Source organism: Muntiacus reevesi, chromosome 16, assembly GCF_963930625.1.
Source record: "Muntiacus reevesi chromosome 16, mMunRee1.1, whole genome shotgun sequence".
Classification (NCBI taxonomy): domain Eukaryota; kingdom Metazoa; phylum Chordata; class Mammalia; order Artiodactyla; family Cervidae; genus Muntiacus; species Muntiacus reevesi.
This window is the reverse complement of record NC_089264.1, coordinates 53,387,425-53,408,368: the sequence shown is the minus strand read 5'-3', so window position 1 is coordinate 53,408,368 and position 20,944 is coordinate 53,387,425. Positions and strand designations below refer to the sequence as shown.

The 20,944-nt window shown below is 42.6% G+C and overlaps 1 protein-coding gene across 5 annotated transcripts in view; it reads right to left on the bottom strand.

Annotated features, from left to right (window-relative positions):
- C16H4orf19 (chromosome 16 C4orf19 homolog) overlaps positions 1–20,944 on the bottom strand; it is a 78,757-nt gene that overhangs the window by 25,648 nt on the left and 32,165 nt on the right. Inside the window, exon 2 of one of the 5 annotated variants that reach the window (XM_065907066.1) lies at positions 20,654–20,817. The exons of 2 other annotated variants lie outside the window; for them this stretch is intronic. The gene's annotated coding sequence lies outside the window, so the exon portion shown is untranslated. Of the gene's footprint in view, positions 1–16,689; positions 16,775–20,653; positions 20,818–20,944 lie in introns of those variants that run through there. 2 more of the 5 variants (XM_065907070.1, XM_065907069.1) reach the window with 2 other exon arrangements.

The window sequence follows — 20,944 nt, the reverse complement described above, 5'->3', positions numbered from 1 at the left end:
TCACTGCTCTTCAGAGCTTTGTCCAGGTGAAAGCAAGGTGAACCTGCCCAGACATCACCTATCCAGGCAGAAATCCTCTTTTCCCAAACAGTTAAAAACCCCGCACAGTAGATGCCAGGGAATCAGACCTGAATCCTTGCTGTTTAGTCACTAAGTTGCATCTGACTCGTTGTGAGTCCATGGACTGTAGCCGGCCAGGCACTTCTGTCCATGGATTTCCCAGTGAGGATACTAGAGTGGGTTGCCATTTTCTTCTCCAGGGGATCCTCCTGACCCAAGGACCCTCATCTCTGGCTTGGCAGGCAGTGGATTCTTTGCCACCAAGCCACCCGTGAAGCCTGACATGTATTCTTAACTTCTATTAATTTTCTCTTTTTTCTCTCTGCATCACAAGCTCTTCCCCGGTGGAGGTTACAAGGCGTGTCCCTCTTAACAGCACGGGACCCGGAGAGATGGCTGTAAGCCATCCCGAACACCAGTTCACGCCAATGCCCTTTGGATATTACTTTTTCTGTTTAAGTCTGATTCTGTCTCAGTTGCCTCACAGATGTGGCATGAGAGATGTGTCTCAGATGTACACGCTGTCTCTCACACCTTCATTTGCCAAGGGCAAGCGAGGGGGGATGGAACAGGAGGCAGGGCTGGGGGGCCAAGTCATCACAGTTGTGGGGCCGGCAGATCATTTGTGAACGGGAGCTCAGGGAAGATGGGGGCACAGGACTCTTTACTAGGCCCTGGGGATGGCAGTGTAGATACTCCTCAGACGTTCAAAACCCAAACTTGGGCTCCAGATCGGAGGCAAGACTGAGTGAGTGAGTGAGTGAGTGAGTGAGTGTGTGTGTGTGTGTGTGTGTGTCTCTGTGTGTGTGTGTGTGTGTGTGGTGGTAGGGACAGTATCTGACACTTGAACATCCAGTTTGAGTTTGGTACTTGACGTTCATTATTTTGTCTTCTTCCCATAAATTGGAAATACACATTACAGGCTCCATCTTCTCTGTCTGGTGGGCTGCCGTCTATGCAGTCGCTCAGAGTCGGACATGACTGAAGCGACTTAGCAGCAGCAGCAGAAGCAGCTCCATCTTATGAATATAGAGAATGGTTTAGCAAGCTTAACTAACTCATGTAAGGCTACACAACTAGCAAATGGTGGAGCTGGGATTCAGCAAGTTTTTAATTTATATCATGGAGTCTACCTTATGATAGGATTTATGTCATAAAGCCTATCATCATGGGGGCAGGTAGGACGTATGGGAACATGGGATACAAGAGATCAACTAACCCAGGCTTCCCATTCATGGAGAGCCTCAATGTAGACTCTTGACCACTATCTCCAAATATACAGCCAGAGCTACACGGACAGGACTGAAAGAAGACAATGTTTATCACGCAGCTTTGAATTTCAGCCCCATGTTTCCATAGTAAGTTTCCTGCAGGTCCCAGTGAACTAATACTTTCCATACAAATAGGAAAATTTTATCACCTTTATGCCTGTATGCAATATTGCAGATCTGTACATGAAAGCTTTTAAAATATTCTCTAGTTTTTATTATCGCATTCTGTCATTATTTTACTACTTTAATATACCAAGAGCCTTGAAGAGAACAACGAAAAAGTAATCCAGACCTCTTTCAACCTCTGAACGACTTGATCTGACATTACGGCTGTTCTAGAAAAATCAGGCTGCATGTTCACCCTAAGTCAGACTTATGTGGAATTATTTCAGGGAAATTTTCAGAGCTGAAAGGTTCAGCTTTCATGTATCTCTTGTAGGGACTTCACTGTTTGTGATTCTGTAAGTATCTGCATCTTAAGAACCTTAAGAGCTGTTAACCATGGATTACATACTTTGTATTGGCATAGTGAAAAAGCTGGCTTAAAACTCAGAATTAAAAAAACTAAGATCATGGCATCCGATTCCAACACTTCATGGCAAATAGAAACGGAAGAGGTAGAAGCAGTGATAGGTTTCCTCTTCTTGGTCTCTAAAATCACTGCAGATGGTGACCACAACCATGAAATTAGAAGATGATTTTTTCTTGGCAGGAAAGCTATGACAAACCTAGAGTGTGTTAAAAAGCAAAGACATCACTTTGCCAACAAAGGTCCATAAAGTCAAGGCTATGGTCTTTCCAGTAGTCATGTACAGATGTGACAGTTGGACAATAAAGAAGGCAGAGCACCAAAGGACTGACACTTTCAAACTGTGGTGCTGGAGAAGACTCTTGAGAGTCCCTTGGACAGCAAGGAGATCAAACCAGTCAATATTAAAGGAAACCAACCCTGAATACTCTTTGGGAGGACTGATGCTGAAACTGAAGCTCTAATACTTTGGCCATCTGATGCGAACAGCTGACTTACGGGAAAAGACCCTGATGCTTGGAAAGATTGAAGGCAGAAGAAGAAGAGAGTGACAGAGGATGAGATAGTTGGCTGGCATCACCAATTCAATGGACATGAATTTGGGCAAACTCTGGGAGATGGTGAGGGACAGGGAAGCCTGGCATGCTGCAGTCCATGGGGTCGAGAAGAGTCGGACAAGACTTGGCAAATGAAGAACAACAACACTGACATAGGTAAGCAATCAATCACCAGGAGCTGTTATTATGATGCTATTGGTCCTTCAGCTCCTGGCCAAGGATTCTGCAGCAAGAGCCCATTGCTCTCTGCCCCAAGCTGGCCAGCCATGCCATGACTAACTGAGACACCATGTATTAAAAGACGGACTTGAACATGTCAGTTAAGTTGTCCTGGGACTTCCCTGGTGGTCCAGTGGTTAAGAATTCACCTTCCAATGCAGAGGACATGAGTTTGATCCCTGGTTGAGCAGATCTCCTGGAGTAGGAAATGGCAACCCACTCCCGTATTCCTGCCTGGAAAATTCCACAGACAGAGGAGCCTGGTGGGCTACAGTCCATGGGGTCATAAAGAGTCGGACATGGCTGAGCACGTGTGCCATCCATCCTTATGGAGAACTAAGATCCCAGATGCTCCAGGTCTACTAAGCCCGCATGCCGCAACTACTGAGCCTGCTGCACTCCACAACTAGAGAGGAGCCTACACGCCACACCAAAGAGCCGGCATGCAGCGATGAAGATCTCATGTGCTGCAACTCAGACTTGGGGCAGCCAAATAAATAATTACATAGATATTAAAAAAAGAGTAAGTGTTCCTGGCTAGTGAAAGTGAAAGTTGCTCAGTTGTGTCCGACTCTGTGCAACCCCATGGATGCTCCATGGAATTCTCCGGGCCAGAATACTGGAGTGGGTAGCCTTTCCCTTCTCCAGGGGATCTTCCCAACCCAGAGATCAAACCCAGGTCTCCTGAGTTGCAGGCAGATTCTTCACCAGCTGTCCCTGGCTAAATGTCTCCCATTTTACAGTGAGATCTGTGAAGTGTTACTGACACTCTGGTTAAGTTCTTAGCCTTAGCAGAGAAACAGTGAGAACAAAGAAATAGCTATTAAACTTCTATGAATAAAGATTAAAGTTAGAAACACAGCATTCTGCAATGGGAAGCCCTGAGAAAAATTACTCTAGCCCTCAATGTATTACGGATTGGGATCTGCAGCCCTGAGAAGCTAATTGATGCCCAACAATAATTTTTCTAAACCATGCTGCTGTCCTTGTAGAGGTCTAGAGTAAGTTACCTGATTTTGCTATATAAAGTTTTCTTGGAATACACCTATGCCCATTCATTTAGGAGTTGTCTGGCTGCTTTCAAGTTACACAGCAGTGTTGGGTAGTGGTGACAGACACTGTATGACACACAAATCCTAAAATATCTACTTACTTTCTGGCCCTCTACGAAGTGCTGACTCTAGCTCCAAAGGATGAACAAAGTATAGGAGGAGGAACCAAAGCATGCCAGAATTATGTGAGTGAACGTGGAAGCAGGTCTCTAGAGGCTGGCCAGCGGGCATCCGAGTGAGCTCGGAAGCGGCTTCTCCAGCTTGCATGCAGCCTGGCGATGACCACGGCCCTGACCAACAGCTGGACTCTAACCCCAGAGAGGCCTTGAACCAGAGGAGCACTGTTAACTGTGCTTGGGTTCCTGGGAGACAGCAAATGCTTGCTGTTTTAAGCTGCTAACTGGCGGGGGCGGGAGGCGGTTTCTGTGTTACACGGCAATAGATAATACAATTGTAGCACTGGTGGTAGAGAACCTGCCTGCCAATGCAGGAGACATCAGAGACACAGGCTCGATCCCTGGGTGGAGAAGACCCCCTGGAGGAGGGCATGGCAACCCACTCCAGTATTCCTGTCTGGAGATCCCATGGACAGAGGAGTCCGGTAGGTAACAGTCCATACGGTTGCAAAGAGTTAGACATGACTGAAGTGTCTTAGCATGCATGCATGCAGCTGGGCTCACCTTTTCAAGGTGAGTGAAATTCTGCCTCCCAGGTTTAAGGCCCACTGTGATCTGCTCTGTGGAGCTTTGTGAACCCCTGGAACTCCAGTGGAAGCATCTGTGCTGACTCTTACGCAGACTCTATCCCTTGGTCTCGTGGTCAGTAACACAGATGTCTGCCTCTCTGGCTGGTGCTGTGGCTTATTCAGTCTTGTAACCACAAAATCTAATTTACTACCTATTATTCATAATGGCATAATAATATTATTAATAAATAGTGATAATATTGAGTGCTTACTACGCATCGAGCACTTTATGTGCATTATCTCATTTAACCCTCATAACAGCCCTCATAATATCTCCAAGATATTATTCCAAGGAGATATTATTCTTAAGCCCACTTAATAGGGGAGAAAACACAGGTCACACAATTGCCGTTTATCCTCTAGTGAGCAAGTAGGAGAACCAAGATTTGAGCTCTGACTGACCCTGAAGCTGCCACACTCTATCGACTGAGACCCCAAATCCCAGGATATGGGGCTCCAGGGTAGGTATTGCCACATTTACCTGCCACACTTAAGAGTTGGCATGCTGTAACTAAGACCCAGCACAGCCAAATAAATAAGTACTAAAAAAAAAAGAGAGAAAAAACTACTGACTTTTAGTTCACGGCAAATATAGAATCAGAATGAAATGATTTCCCAATCTTTGTCCAGGCACCCGTGGCAGACCTAAAGGAGGTCAGGAAAACAAGCAGAAGTGGAGAGGGAAGAGCCTGAGGAAGGGGAAGGGGACGCTGGAACCTGCTCCTGACACCCCTTCCCACTTCCTGTTCCTCCAGCGCCTGCTCCTGGTATCACCGCGGCTGCACACCCCCACCCCATCTGCAAACCCCCCACACAGTGGTGGGATAATGAGGAGAAATCCTCAGTTCTTTCACACCTTGGGAGTTCTTACTGGACTGCCCTGAGCTCTCTCCTCCCTGGAAAGCCCTCTTCATGATGTCTAGCTGACTAGGACTTCTCACTCCATCTTGGCCTCCTCCAGAAAGGAGAGCACCCTGGATCCCCTGGCCCGGTTCTGAATTCCCACAGGACCCGCTGCACCTTTCATACAAGAGTCATAATTTTTTGCAGTTGCATCCTTGGTGTGTAGAAAAGTGCTTGACATACATTTGATTGATTTTAGATGAATAAAGGAAAGAATTTTTACCTGTTTCTAGGCTGTTCTGTGCTAGAATGTAGATTTCCTAAGAAAACTGTCTGGCACTCAATCTAGCACCAGGCACGTGGTGGGAGCTCAATAATATTTAACCAGCTGGCCCTAAATGTCTGGCCTTATACTAATAGATTCAGGGCAGTAGGTCTGATTAAAGGGAGCTGAGGTCAAGAAATGGCTTCAGGGTTCAGAAGACACACCAACTGTGACCACACTTGAATGGACTCCCAGGATCTTCCTGGACATGGGTTCTCATGATTTAAGTTCCTAGACTTCATGATGCCATTACATCAGTGTGTGCTCAATGCTCTAAGAAAGTATTATCTATCTAGTCTGCTTAGACTGCAGCCAAATGATTTAAATTGTATGTTTCTTTAAATTGTATGTTTTCTTCAAAAGTTAAAAAAAAAGAGTACTTCTGTATGGGTTACCTATTTCATCTTGCTTCCTTAAATGCCAAATACCAAAAACCAGCAGAGCTTCCCTTCCAACCAACAACAAAATCCCAGGAAACCAAAAACTTTCTCAGAATTTCCTTTAAGTGTTATTTCTGATGAGTTAGGTAAAATGGACACCACCCTCCCAAATAAAGAACTTGATGTATTTTTCATATCAAAACCAAAAAAAAAGAAGATGCTTAATAATCACTCAAAAAATGTGCAGTATATTTCTCACCATTACTTAGCAATCCACTTACTTTTCTAAGGGAGCTGAGAACTCTGCAGACATGGTCTGTCTCCATTAGATGCCTGTCCAAACTTGAGTCAAATATATCTTGGTCAAATATTATTTTTATCTTTTCCACTTAAGCATTCCTAATCCTATATAAGCAATTTTCCAGAAAATAATGGGAACTTCCTTAGCTGTTTTTTTCCTTCCTTCATTTCTTTCATTAACAAATATTAGATGTCCATAAGATTAAGGTTAAAAGATTCTTTCTTCTTGGAAGGAAAGCTATGACCAAACTAGACAGTGTATTAAAAAGCAGAGCCATCACTTTGCCAACAAAGGTCCATATAGTCAAAGCTATGATTTTTCCAGTAGTCATGTACAGATGTGAGAATTGGACATAAAGAAGGCTGAGCACCAAAGAATTGATGTTTTTGAACTGGAGTGCTGCAGAAGACTCTTGAGAGTTCCTTGGAAAGCAAGGAGATCAAACCAGTCAATCTTAAAGAAAATCAGCCCTGAATATTCACTGGAAGGACTGGTGTTGAAGCTGAAGCTCCAATGCTTTGGCTACCTGATGTGAAGAGCCAACTCATTGGAAAAGACCTTGATGCTGGGAAAGATTAAGGTCAGGAGGAGGAGGAGACGATAGAGGATGAGATGGTTGGATGGCATCACTAACTCGATGGACATGAGTTTGAGCAAGTTCTGGGAATTGGTGATGGACAGGGAAGCCTGGCGTGCTGCAGTACATGGGGTCGCAAAGAGTCGGACATGACTGAGTGACTGAACTGAACTGAACTGAACTGACAATGGGGATAATGCTGTTTCTAGCATGACTACAAGGTTTAGAGATAGGGCATACAAAGGTCCTAAAATACTGCCTCAAACATAACCAAGTGTGAAGATGGTGGCAGAGTCACTGAAAAGACTCCTTTTCTGAACACACATGGACCCTTCAGGACACTGCTTCTTCTCTTAATAGAGATGTGCTTTGCAAATGTGACCGTGAGCGAGTCAGAGCAAGCCAGGTCACAACAAGATTTCTTAGGTATGTGCAAGATGGTTACTTGGCTCCCTCAAAACACTATTTCATCTCTTCTCAGAAAATAAAAAAAAGTGAAGGAAAACTTGTAATTGGGAGTGTTTTAGCAGACCCAAAGGGCAACTTCTAATAGTAGATATTTTATGTTGAATCATGGGCATGAGTTTTCTCCTGTGAAATCAGCATAGATAATAGTCATGTGGGGAGGGTCTTGTTTAGATGAATGAAACTCTCTTAAAGAGTGTTTGATACTTTCAAAAATATGCTGCCCTGGAACATCTATCAATACATTTGGGATTCCAAGCCTCTTTAGACCCTTTTTTTTTTTTAAGTAGATATTTAAAAATTACAAATACAAAAAGGTTTATATATCTATTTTTTAATGTGGAATAGGAGTAATGAAAGGTGAAAAATGAAAGTTTTAGACGCTCAGTCATGTCAGACTTTTTGTGACTCCATAGACTGTAGCCTGCCAGGTTCCTCTGTTCATGGGATTTCCCAGGCAAGAATACTGGAGTGCTGGGTATTAGCTGCAGCATAAGAACTCTTAATTGAAGCATGTGGGATTTAGTTCCCTGACCAGGAACTGAACCCGGGCCCACTGCTTGGAAGCTCGGAGTCTTAGCCACTGGACCACTAGGGAAGTCTCCCCTTATGCCTTCTAATAGGAAGGTAAATAGGCTAACTGATACCATATTTCCCCCTCTAGAATATAGCATTTTCTTCTAAGAATAAAAAGAGCAACACATTTGTTATGCATATTAGTCAGGTCAAATCTAAAGGAAGTCAGGATTCTAAGACCTCACTTGTCCTTTAATTGTATATGCATTTAGAAACCCTATTCTTTATTCTGAATTTCAGGGGCACCAAGGATTAACTGTCAAGCCACGGGCAATTTCAGCAAATGCTAAGCGTTTCAAGCACAGAAGGGGTAACAGAACTACTGGGAGTTAGCTTAACCTTAAGATATAAGAAAATTATAACAATAATACATGATCATATGGTTAAGGAGAAGATACAAAGGCAGGAATGTATATGAATTTCAAAGCTAGAAATACTAAAAGAAAAAAATTAATGGCTGTAAAGTACCTAGTTATATTTATGTAACACATTATTGAAGACAATTTGATATGTGTTTCTGGGGAAATCACAGAATTTAGCCTAGAAACATTTTACGCATAAGGACTTTAGGTAATATACTGTTAAATTTAAACATCATTCAAATTCATAGCTTTCAGTGAGAGCTGCTATATCATCATGCTTCATTAAAACTCAAGCTAGGCTCCTGGGTGGGAAACATTCTAAATGGGAGGGAAAAAAGCACAAAATATCATTAACCAAATATGACAAGCTGTCAGAATTAAAACCTCAAACTATATCCATGGCTGATTCATGTCAATGTATGGCAAAAACCACTACAATATTGTAAAGTAATTAGCCTTCAACTAATAAAAATAAATGGAAAAAAAAAAAAAAAACCTCAAACTATAAGCATTGAACCGGATTACCTAAATTGAATTTTTAAGAGTAATAATAATAAAATGTATGTATGTGAACATACAGACTTAAGCTTGAAAAAGGGGGAAGTTTTTCTCTCTTGGTGGAGTTTACATAATGTATACTGGGCTAGAACTGTTGATGAGAATAGTTCCTTAAACTATAGTGTCTTTAAATTTGAGTACACACTGCTAAACCACATAATGTAAGTTTAGAAGGAATGTAAAGTAAATGTATCAGTTCAGCTCAGTTTAGTCGCTCAGTCATGTCTGACTCTTTGCGACCCTATGGACTACAGCATGCCAGGCTTCCCTGTCCATCACCAACTCCTGAAGCCTGCTCAAACTCATGTCCATTGAGTCAGTGATGCCATCCAACCATCTCATCCTCCATCGTCCCCTTCTCCTCCTGCCTTCAATCTTGCCCAGTATCAGGTTCTTTTCCAATGAGTCAGCTCTTCACATCAGGTGGCCAAAGTATTGGAGTTTCAGCTTCAGCACTGGTCCTTCCAATGAATATTCAGGACTGATTTCCTTTAGGATGGGCTGGTTGGATCTCCTTGCAGTCCAAGGGACTCTCAAGAGTCTTCTCCAACACCACAGTTCAAAAGATTAATTCTTCAGTGCTTGGCTTTCGTTATAGTCCAACTCTCACATCCGTACATGACTAATGGAAAAACCATAGCTTTGACTAGGTGGACCTTTGTTGGGAAAGTAATGTCTCTGCTTTTTAATATGCTGTCTAGGTTTGACATAGCTTTTCTTCCAAGGAGCAAGTGTCTTTTAATTTTATGGCTGCAGTCACCATCTTTTATTTTGGAGCCCCCCAAAATAAAATCTGTCACTATTTCCATTGTTTCCCCATCTATTTGCATGAAGTGATGGGACCAGATGCCATGATCTTAGTTTTCTGAATGTTGAGTTTTAAGCCAACTTTTTCACTCTCCTCTTTCAAGAGGCTCTTTAGTTCTCTTTCAAGAAACTCTTTAGTTCTCTTTCAAGAGACTCTTTAGTTCTTCTTTGCTCTCTGCCATAAGGGTGGTATCATCTGCATATCTGAGGTTATGCTTTTCAAGTTAAATCCTTGAAACCTTCCTTCCCCAGCCTGTAGGGGGCACATTTCCTGCCTAGGAGAACACTGTGGTCAGTCAAGATAGGCTTCCTCCTTGGGCAACTGCAGAGGAACTGGGGATTTTGTGTGAAACTTTTTTCTCTTCTTTCTTTTATTGCTTCACCAGGGTTTGACCTCATCAGACCTACACTGGAGCAGTTCTGCTAGTTCTTTTTCTCCCTCTTCCCCAGAGAGGTGCTCTAACAGCTTACGTCTCAGGGTTAAACTCCTAGCATGTTCTCGGAACTTTACACACCTGTGCAAGAGTTAAACGCCAAACAGAAAATCCAGCCTTGGGCCCCCTTGGCTGGGGTGTGGCTGCAGGTTGGCTGTGTGGCTGACTGCTATTGCTAAACAAACCCAAACTCGAAGCCCCAACTGCTGCCAAGGGGTAGTGATTAAATTACACAGTCAAGAGGAGGAGAGGTATGCCCCTCCTTGCTGACAACTCAAATGAAGGCATGAGGATCCTTTAGTCAAAGCTCTTCAACTCCTACAGTGCTTTGCAACCATTTGTATTCAAGCAGTACCTGGAATAAAAACAAACCCAGTGCTTGCTCTCCTGGAGTTGGGACTCGTTGTCATAAATTCAGCACGAGACAAGTGCTCGGGCCTGGTGCACTGGGATGACCCAGAGGAATCAGTGGAGAGGGAGGTGGGAGGGGGGATCGGGATGGGGAATACATGTAACTCCATGGCTGATTCATGTCAATGTATGACAAAAACACTACAATATTGTAAAGTAATTAGCCTCCAACTAATAAAAATAAATGAAAAAAAAATAAAATAAATTCAGCAGAAATGGGCAAACACAATTTTAAAAATTCTGAATGAAACCAAAAATCACCATTTCTATTTGTATATTATGATTCATCCTTCAGGCCTAACTTCTGATGAAGCTTAATATATATTACAGCCAAGGCTAGGAAGTGACTTTGAAAAAAGAAATACTATACAAATTGTACACTATTTCCCTCACTTGTTGCAAATTGCCTTGCATCATTTCAAGTGAGCTAGGCGGTTTTTTAATGCCGTTAGGTTTTTAGTCTACTGAGGCACTTTAGAACTCTGATGGAAGAACAAAATCCTCAGGCCCCAATATTTCGTAAAATACTGCCATATGTGCTCAGTCACTCAGTCACATCAGATTCTTTGCGACCTCATGGACTGTAGCCCACCAGGCTCCTCTGTCCATGGGATTCTCCAGGCAAGAATACTAGAGTGGCTTGCCATTTTCTCCTCCAGGGGATCTTCCTGACCTGGGGATCGAACCCATGTCTCCTGCATCTCCCGCAGTACAGGTGGGGTCTTTACTGCTGAGTCACTAGGGAAGCCAAATAGTGCCACAAATTTAAACAGTTAAAAGGTATTGTACATACGTAACTATATGTATCTACAACTGTGCTGGCCATTGTGGAAAACTTAAAAACTATGTGACTCATTCTTTGCAAGAATTTGATAATCTGATTAAGAAGCCAAATCCAATACATGAGGCAATCTGATGGTAACTAAACATAAAACACCACGGTACCGCAGTCCAGTCCTTAACTTAGCTCTGCCTGCGTCCACTCTCTGGGCTAAGAATTTACACATCCCTTTGCTTTAGCGTCTACAACTTAATCTACTTCACCATACACAGTATGATATAAATGTTTCACTTATTAAACTTTAGGGGGTAGCAAGAAATTTACATTTCAGGGTGATCAACTAGTACCTAGTCAGGAAGTCCAAACATAGAAGAGGTCATTAAATGCAAATCCACGGTCCACTTATTAAGAGATGAATTGGTGAGTGGCATAAATGGGTTTTCACTGGTGAGGTCACTGATATATTAACCAGGAAAAAAAAATGTTAGAAATAGACACTACTTGTGGGATAAGGGACACAGTCACGGCTTCCTTAGCTCCATGTAAACAGGGAATAGAATCTAGAGTTTACACCCTTAGGCATGTTGTATGATTCCTGGTGGTTGCATGGGAATTGCATGGATTCCCAGTCCTGTGATCTGTCATTGGATTACATGGTTTCTGGTGCCTGATGCTGACTATAAGTAATAGAATCCTGTGTATGGAATATTGTCTGGTCCGACTCAATCTTTTCTGCAGGGTGGTGGCAGAACTTAGAAGGACAGAGGATTGGGGTTTCAAGTTTACAAAACAGGTTGCTACACTGGTTTGTGTCTGCTTGCAAATAAAAATATGTATGTGGAGAACTTGGTCTGAGACTTGCTTTCATTACATCCTAACAGGGGTGATGCTGGAGACTGGCTAATTCTCACCCACCTCAGACTTTCCTCTGGCCACTATTCTCTAAGCTGGATCCCATCTAGTTTGATTCTTAGATGCTTGAAAGAGCTACTTTACGGTCAAATGCAACTTTGGCCCTTACAGGTTACATGGCTGATTATGCTGGTTTGGGGTTTCCTAGGCGGCACCAGTGGGAACGACCCTGCCTGCCATGCAGGAGACAGAAGAGACTCGGGCTCAATCTCTCGGTCGGGAAGATCCCCTGGAGGAAGGAAACCACTCCAGTATCTTTCCTGGAGAATCCCATGGACAGAGGAGCCTGGTGGGCTACAGTCCATGGGGTCACAGAGAGTCAGACACGACTGAAGCGACTCAGCACACACGCACGTATACTGGTTTACTCCCATTGAGTGAGGATGGCAGCGCCCACCTCCCAGGTGACACAAAATTTAAAACAGTTATGTATGGAGCCCTGTGGGGCTCATTCATTGCTAGTTTCCCTCCTCTGCACTATCGTCCCCTCGTTATTCTTTTCCGATTCCAGAGGAAACACACGGATGTTTGTAGAACTGAAACGAATAATCTCTTTCTCTCTATTCTCCTGTTTCAGTTTCTCTGGACTGAACGAATTTTGGAATTGTAAACTTGGCTCCTATAATTACTCCAACTTATATCGGGACTCCTCGAATCATCAGAGGCTAAAGTCCTTTGGCCTTTCCCTTTTTAGCACCTGGGGTCCTACCTCACCCCCTACTGGAAGCCAGCGTGTGCCCATTCATCCCTCTCGGACTCTCCATGGGTGATGACTGCTTTGGCGTCTCTCCACATCACCTCAGTCATTTGCCTTAGACAACACTTCAGAAGGGGGTATCTATTTAACCTTCACTTCATTAAAAAAAACAAACCAAAACCCTTTCTTCACGGCTTAGTAAAAGATGAGAAAGTGTCACAGAACGGCTTTGGCTGGGGTAGCCAACCTCCCAGCCTGCTCCTGAGGTCCCTGCCTCCTGGTATCGCATCTTCGTGAGGTCCTCTTCCCACACTGGCGCAGGGCTGGCCTGTGTGTTCAGTAACACGATGATATGATGTGTGACTACCAAGGCTAGGTAGGGTAGGTTAGGAAAAGCATGATCGCTCCTGCAGTGGTCTTCCAAGTGGTTCACTCTGGGGGAAGCCAGCTGCGCCGCCGTGAGGACCCTGATGCGGTGGAGAGGCCCTGTGGAGGGGAACCCGCGGAGCCACCTCCGAAGTGCATCCCCCAGCGCATCAAGCCTCAGTGACTGAAGCCGCAGCCAGATACCTGAGAGCAAGCTCCCGAGAGACCCCACTCTGGAAAGGCACCCCTGGCTGCTCTCACATTCACGGCCCTCTGTTTTGCTCTCACCACGAAAGAAACTTCCAGGCTTCTGATGAGGTGGAGGAGGTGCTGCCACCCAGGCGCTTGCAGTTGGCACAGGAGGGTGGGGTGTCACCTGCTTCTTAAACACAGTCCACCACTCCCACCATTCTGGCCTCGGGGGCCTCTCCCCTTAGCCCGAGGCACCCACCGCTCCAGTCCTGGAGCATTCTGAGTACCCTGCCAGGACCTCCCCGGCAGGCCAGTGGTTGAAACTCCATGCTTCCAATGCCGGGGGCATGAGTTCGATCCCTGGTTGGGAAGCAAAGATCCCACATGCTATGTGGCCAAAAAAAAAAAAAAAAAAGGTGGGGGTAGAGGCATGAAAACTGATGGGATTCATCTGTCCCATTTCCAGCTTCTGGGTCAGCGTTCTCAGGCCCACTGGGTGCGTGGCTACTCATCCGCCTACTTTCTATCAACACCAGCAGCAGCTGCCTTGGATCTCTGAATCAGGGGAAGGTCCAGGTAACACTCAGGGTGCGTGCACACACACGTGCCCAGTCGTTTCAGGTGCATCCAACTCGTTGCGACCTCATGGACTGCAGCCCGCCAGGCTTCTCTGTCCATGGAATTGTCCAGGCAAGAATGCTGGAGTGGGTTGCCATGCCCTCCTCCAGCGGATCTTCCCGACCCAGGGATCCAACCTGAATCTCTTATGTCTCCTGCATTGGAAGGCAGGTTCCTTACCACTGCACCACCTGGGAAGCCCAGTATTCAGGGTGGGTACCATACAAAGAGAGGAGAATGAAGTATTCCTCCTGTCTCCTCACCCTCAATCTCCCAAACAAACACTGACAGCCAGACCCTTACCCTCGGGGCAAGAGTTTGCAGGCATTTTCTAAGGGGATCTGGCCAACACAGGAGGAAAGCCCTAAAATGACTGACGGTGGAAGTTCACTAACAATAGCTCGGCCAGATCTTACAAGTCACCATCAATAAGTGCAATCTATCTCCCACCCTCACATTTTCATTTGGAACTTTAGTTAAACTCCCTCACTCTTATGTATAAGAACATTAATGATTATTGAATAGCTGAGGAAAACCAAAAAACAATATGGAGAGATCAGGAACTACGGAGTAAAAAGAAAATTTCAAAAAAAGATTATTAAAGAGTTCATAGAGATAAGAGAAATATATTGTCTCATGAAGCAAGAAAATGATACTGTTTAAAAAGAGAAGAACAACAAAAAAGCCTGTTATTAAAAATAGGACAGCATAAATAAAAACTTGACTTGAAAGAATTTAAGTTAAAAGTGAAGAAATTAGAGTGAAAAGACAAAGAAACAGATCACAGGAGAGCAAGAATAAGAAAAGCAGATCAATAATCCAGGAATTCCAGGAGATCTAGAAAGTAACACAGAAGAAAACAAAACACCCACAGGAGGAGAAAATATCAAATATTTTCCAAGAAAATTTCCCAAAACCGGAGGGTAGATTTTCTAGATTTAAAGGGCCCAGTGAGTTTCTAGTTGTTGTTTAGTCACTAAGTTATATTTGATTCTTTTGCATCCCCATGGATAAGTAGCCTGCCAGGCTTCTCTGTCCATGAGATTTCCCAGGCAATAATACTGGAATGGGTTGTCATTTCCTTCTCCAGGGATCTTTCCAACCCAGGGATCGAACCCGTGTCTCCTACATTGGCAGTTGGATTCTGTACCACTGAGCCACCACGGAAGCCCTAGAGTTTCCTGTAGAATGGATTAAAAAAACAAAAACAAAAACCACAAAAGCCTGCACTGAGGGGATATCACTGTGAAACTTCCCAACATATTCAGCCAACTTTCAGAGACGTAGATAAGAAAATACGTGTATATATATACACACACACACACATACATATATATGACTGGGAACTGGAGCGGTGACTGAAATGAAAATACTTAGAGCAGCCATCTATGAACAAGGAAACAGGAGAGCAATGTCTCCAAAATTTGGAAGAAAAAAAAAATCTGAGTGAAAATAATTTCCAACATAGAACTCTCTATGAAATCATGTTATCAGTCAAATGAGGTTGAATACAGACATTTTTTAGACAGGCAAGTTCTTACGTAATTTTAAACTTCATATGCTTTCTTTCAGGGAGCTACTGTAGAAAGAGTCCATGAAAATGAGGAAATAAAACAAGAAAAAAGAGGTCTATGAAATAGGAGCTCCAACACAGGAGAGAAATGAAGGGACCCTGTGGAACTGCAATGACAGAAGATCTCAGTAATAACCAGGCAGAGGGGGGCAACCAGCCCAGATAGCAGGTGAGCAGTCTCTGAGAGGATTTCTTCAAAAGCATGAAATGGACAGAATGGATACAATACCTGATATGAAACTGACAGAATCATGGAACACCTCCGGAGAATATTTATACAACTGGCAAATATTTCAGTACTGAATGAATATTTAAGTAACATAAAACACACACACACAAACCAAACAGACAAAAATAAATAAACAAGTAAAAAGAAGATTATTAACTCTAGGAATAGGTTATGCTGATAAGAAAAAAAATAGCATATGCTCCATTTCTGAATTGCACGGTCATAATAATGTAAACTTTGAATATTTTTCTAATCAAAACCGAGATGACACTACACCGTGAGGATGGCAAGTGCACATAGTATAGAAAAATAAAGAGCTAAGTCCTCGTGTTTGTAGGGGAGAGTCAGCGTACAGTGATGTCTCTGAAAAAAGCAGGAGGTGGCGGTACTTACTTGCCATTAAGGTATACGGAGGCAGAGTGGAAAGTAGTTCCTCTGGGGGAGGGGAAAAGAGGAGCCTGGGACCTGCTCATTTTCTTAAGGAACCTTGTAGAACCAGCATGTCTTTTAAGCTGTACCCTGCTATATATGATTTTGATGAAAACTTCAAAAATAATTTAAAGTGTAATAGTATATAGACAGCTAATGTGTACTGCTTTTTCAAAATAACACCTATGTAATTTTGATAAATAATATTTTGGCTGTTTCCTTTCCTTTTTCATAAATTGAGAGGGTTGGACTAGACCTCTGCGTGTGTATGTTTTTTTGTATCTCTTTGTACATGTGCCTGGACTTGTGAACATAAATACACAGAAATCTGATAATCAACAGTGGAATTCCCCTGATTATTTGATCATTAAAATTAGTATGTATTACCTACACATTTACAAAGACATAATCTGATCCTACCGAATGAAGGAGAGCAAGGTGGCACAACCATCTATCGATTTGTAGAGAAACGCCTGAGGCTGCATTTCTGTCTTCCTCTGTCCATGTGAGAGGAGACACAGGAAGAGACTAAAGTTCCCTGCTGTTTAGACTCTGGCCTCTGACGCAAGTATGGTGATGCGGGCCTAAAAGTTAATATTTATCCATCTCAGGGAGTTAAACTTGGCTTGAGAACTTGGGTGGAGGCTGGGAGTAGAAGGAAAGTGCTACAAACTCCGGTAAAGTTAATGCTTTAGCATAAATGTGTGCTAAAGTCAACGTTAACCTTGGTAGCACAGCCAAGTCACTGGCATCTTCTCTAGCATATGCCTAGGAAGTTGATGGTGAGTCCTTCAACTTTCACTTCACTTTCAACAAAACCAACACTAAAATGGGGAGGCTAGGTATAGAGTTTGGAATTAAAGAGAAATATGAAGATTGTCCAGTTCAAATCTCCCATTTCTTCCTAGCTTGGTGACTGGTAATTCAACCTCCCTAGGCCCTGAATTCTTTATCCATGAATACTTATTTCATATAGCTGTCAGGAGAAGTGTATGTGTTAATACCTGTAGAACGCTGAAAACAGTGCCTACATGTGTCTTCTCTAAAAACATATGCAAAGAGCAGAACTGATTTATTGGGGCCTTAGGTTCATGGCTGGCGTGCACTTTCAAGGGCTCTGGCGTGCTCTCTTTCTCTTTCTTTAACCTGGACTTTATTTATGTAACCTGGTCTTCAGAATAATGGAAGCTCTAAGAAGAGAGACTTTCCCATGACACATTTGGTGAAGTCAATCTCAAAAAGTCAAGGAACACATTGTTCACTGACCATAGTAATCCTGTTTGGCAAAATCTCAGGTTACATTCATTTGCACCAACGTTTAGTATCTGACGCTAAAGCTTTCCTTTGGACACCAGATGTATTTGGCATTCTTGGATGTGGTGGACAAACTCTGTCCTAGTGCCAAGTCAACGAGTCCAACGACTGGCTTAAGGGCATGCTCGCATTCCTTTTTATTATTCCAGGTCCTCAACAATATCTGGCCTACAGAGAAGGAGATTGCTTGTTGAATTTAAAATGAAAAAAAAAAATTGGTATGCTTCTCATAGTTGAAAGTTATACAACCATACCTTACAGTTACTCACAATTCTCTCATATGTGAATGTAATCTTATTTTTCTGACTCATTTTTTCTGCTTATACTAAAATTTTTATAGGTTAAATCACTATTTTAAATGGAATGCTACTATATCATTACAGTATGTGTAATTTACATTTAAAGAAATTAATAAAGAAGACTCATTGTAGGGAAGTAACACTGTTTAGTTGTGAACTGTATTTTTGCCTTAAAAAAAAAAACCCAAAGAATACTAATTCCTTATCAGATATGTGGTTTCCAAATATTTTCTCTCATTTCATAGGTTGGCTTTTCACTCCACCATTTCCTTTGCTCTATGCAGCTTTTTTAGCTTGATGCAGTTACATTTGTCTATTTGTGCTTTTGTTGCCTGGGGTCTTGGTATAAGATCCTAGAAATCAAGGCCAAGATCAACACCCTTAAGGTTTTCTGTCATATTTTTGGAGTTTTATAGTTTCAGGTCTTAGGTTTACGTCTTTAGTCCACTGTGAGCTGATTTTTGTGTATGGTGTAAGATAAGGGTCTAATTTCCTTCTTTCGCACGTGGATATCCAGTTTTCCCGACTGTCTTTTCCTCATTGTGCCTTCTTGGCTTCCTTGTCAAAGATCAGTTACACTTATGCGACTAGACCCGAGGTCTGTGTGCCCGAAAGAATGGGATTGTGCATGTGTGTGCTCAGTTGCGTCTGACTCTTTGCGACCCCAGGGACTGTGGCCCCCCAGGTTCCCCTGTCCCTAGGATTCTCTAGGTAAGAATACCGGAGTGGGTTGCCATACCCTCCTCCGAGGGATCGTTCCGACTCAGGGATCGAACCTGAGTCTCCTGTGTCTCCTGCATTGGCAGGAGGATTCTTTATCCACTGAGCTACCTGGGAAGCCCCCAGAATGGGATTAGTGCCTTTATAAAAGAGACCCCAGAAAGCTCCCTAGTGCCTTATGCCACCTGAGGTTACAGCAAGAACATAGTTCTCTATGAGCTAGGAAGTAAGATCTCACCAAATACTGAATCCCAACACCTTGTTCTTGGATTTCCCAGCCTCCAGAACTGTGAAAAATACATTTCTGTTTTTTACAAGTCACCCATTCTATGGCATTCTGTTACAGCAGCTTCGATGGACTAAGATTCCATGTATTTGTAAACTTATTTCTGGGCTTTTTCTTCTCCATTAGTCTGTATGTCTGTTTTCAGTATCAAACTGTTTTAGTTACTGCAGCTTTGTGATACACTTTGAAATCAGAAAGTGTGACATCTCATGCCTTTTCTTTCTCAGGTTTGCTCTGGCTATTCTGGGTCTTTGGTGGCTCCATATGAATTTTAGAGTTGTTTTTTCTTTTTCTGTAAAAACATTGAGATTTTGAGATTCTGACAGATGTTCCACTGAATCTGTAGATCACTTTGGGTAACATAGGCACTTAATAATATTAAGTCTTCCAGTCCATGAACATGAGGTGTCTGTTTATCTCTGTCTTCTTTATTTCTTTCGTCAACGTTTTATAGTTTTCAGTGTACAGTTCTTTCACCTCCTTGGCTAAACTTACTCCCACACAAATAAAGTATTTTATCCTTTTTGTTGCTACCTTCACTGGGATTGCTTTCTTAATTTTCTTTTTGGATAATCTGTTTTCAGCACATAGAAATGCAGCTGGTTTTTGTATGTTGATTCTGTATCCTGTGACTTTATTGAATTCCTTTATTAGTTTTAATTTGTGTGTATGTGTGTGTAATCTTCAGGCTTTTCTACATGTAACGTTCTGTGGATTTTTATAATCATTTCATAAATGTTGTTAGATAACAGGTTATTCGAGAAAACTTAGATCCTGAATTAAATGAGAATAAAAATATTTGGAGGGAAATACAAGTGAATATTTATCTAATTAAAGAACAAAGAAGGATTTTTTTTTTTTTTGGTTACTAAAGTTCTTGAAAAAACACAAGTAAAAGATTAATAAGTTACATAAAAAGCAAACATTTTTCACCTTAAAATGTGAAAAACTGCAAAGATCAAATGAAACATTTGTGACACAGATGATAAAGGGCCACTATCTTTAACTTTAAAAGGGTTCATAATTCAGTAGGATATTTATTAAAGATATCAGCAACAAAGGACAAGACCAACCAATTAAGAAGTGAATAAATATTAAAGACAATGAACATGAAAAATTATTCAGAGTTAAAGCAAAGACTGAATCCTGATGAATACTGCTTAATGTAAAAAAAAAGCATCTATACTAATAAGTTGGTTTAGTAATAAATATGTGAGACCTTATTTGAAAAACAAAAAACTGATCGGTCAAATACATAAACAGAAGTGAGTGTGGTAATAAATCGGGTAAAGAGTTTCAGGGAGCAAGGATTGCCCAGCAGTTTTAAATGACCCTCAAGGATCAGGGAAGCAAAGGACTGTAATGCCGCCCAAGTTCAGCACCAAGAAGGTAACTGGTGATCTTGGCAAAGGCAGTTTTGGTGCAGAGGTGAATCTGGAAGCTAGACTGCTATGGGTTACCCAGCTTCCTCAGTAGGAGGTGAAGAAGTGGAAACGTTACCCATAAAAACTCTAGAGGGAAACTGGTTGTGAAAGGAAGGTGAGAGAGAATGAGAAAGAAGAAAGCAGGATTAAAGGAAGGTTTGCTTAAGTTGGGAGTTTTCAAGTTGTTTGGATATGCTGGTTGGAGACAGTGGGAAGAAAGCGAGGAGTTGAAGACAGGAAAGAGAGAGGATCATGGCTGGAATAAGGTCTGTTAGCAGGCAGAAGGGAATGATGGAGGCTCAATCTGTCTCAGACAGGAGATGGTGAGAAATGAGATGGACCTATGCTCAGGGTCTTCATTCTACGTCTTCCTGTTCTGAAGAGGCTAGAGAGCAGAAAAGAGGCCCCAGCCTCACTTGCAGCAGGGTTCCCAGATTCACTTGGATTCAGACGATCCTATGCAAGATGGGGGGCTTCCCAGGTGACACAGTGGTAAAGAATCCACCTGCAATGCAGGAGACACAGGTTCAGTTCCTGGGTTGGGAAGATTCTCTGGAATAGAAAATAGTAACCTACTCCAGCATCCTTGCCTGGGAAATCCCATGGATAGAGGAACCTGGCGGGCTGCAGTC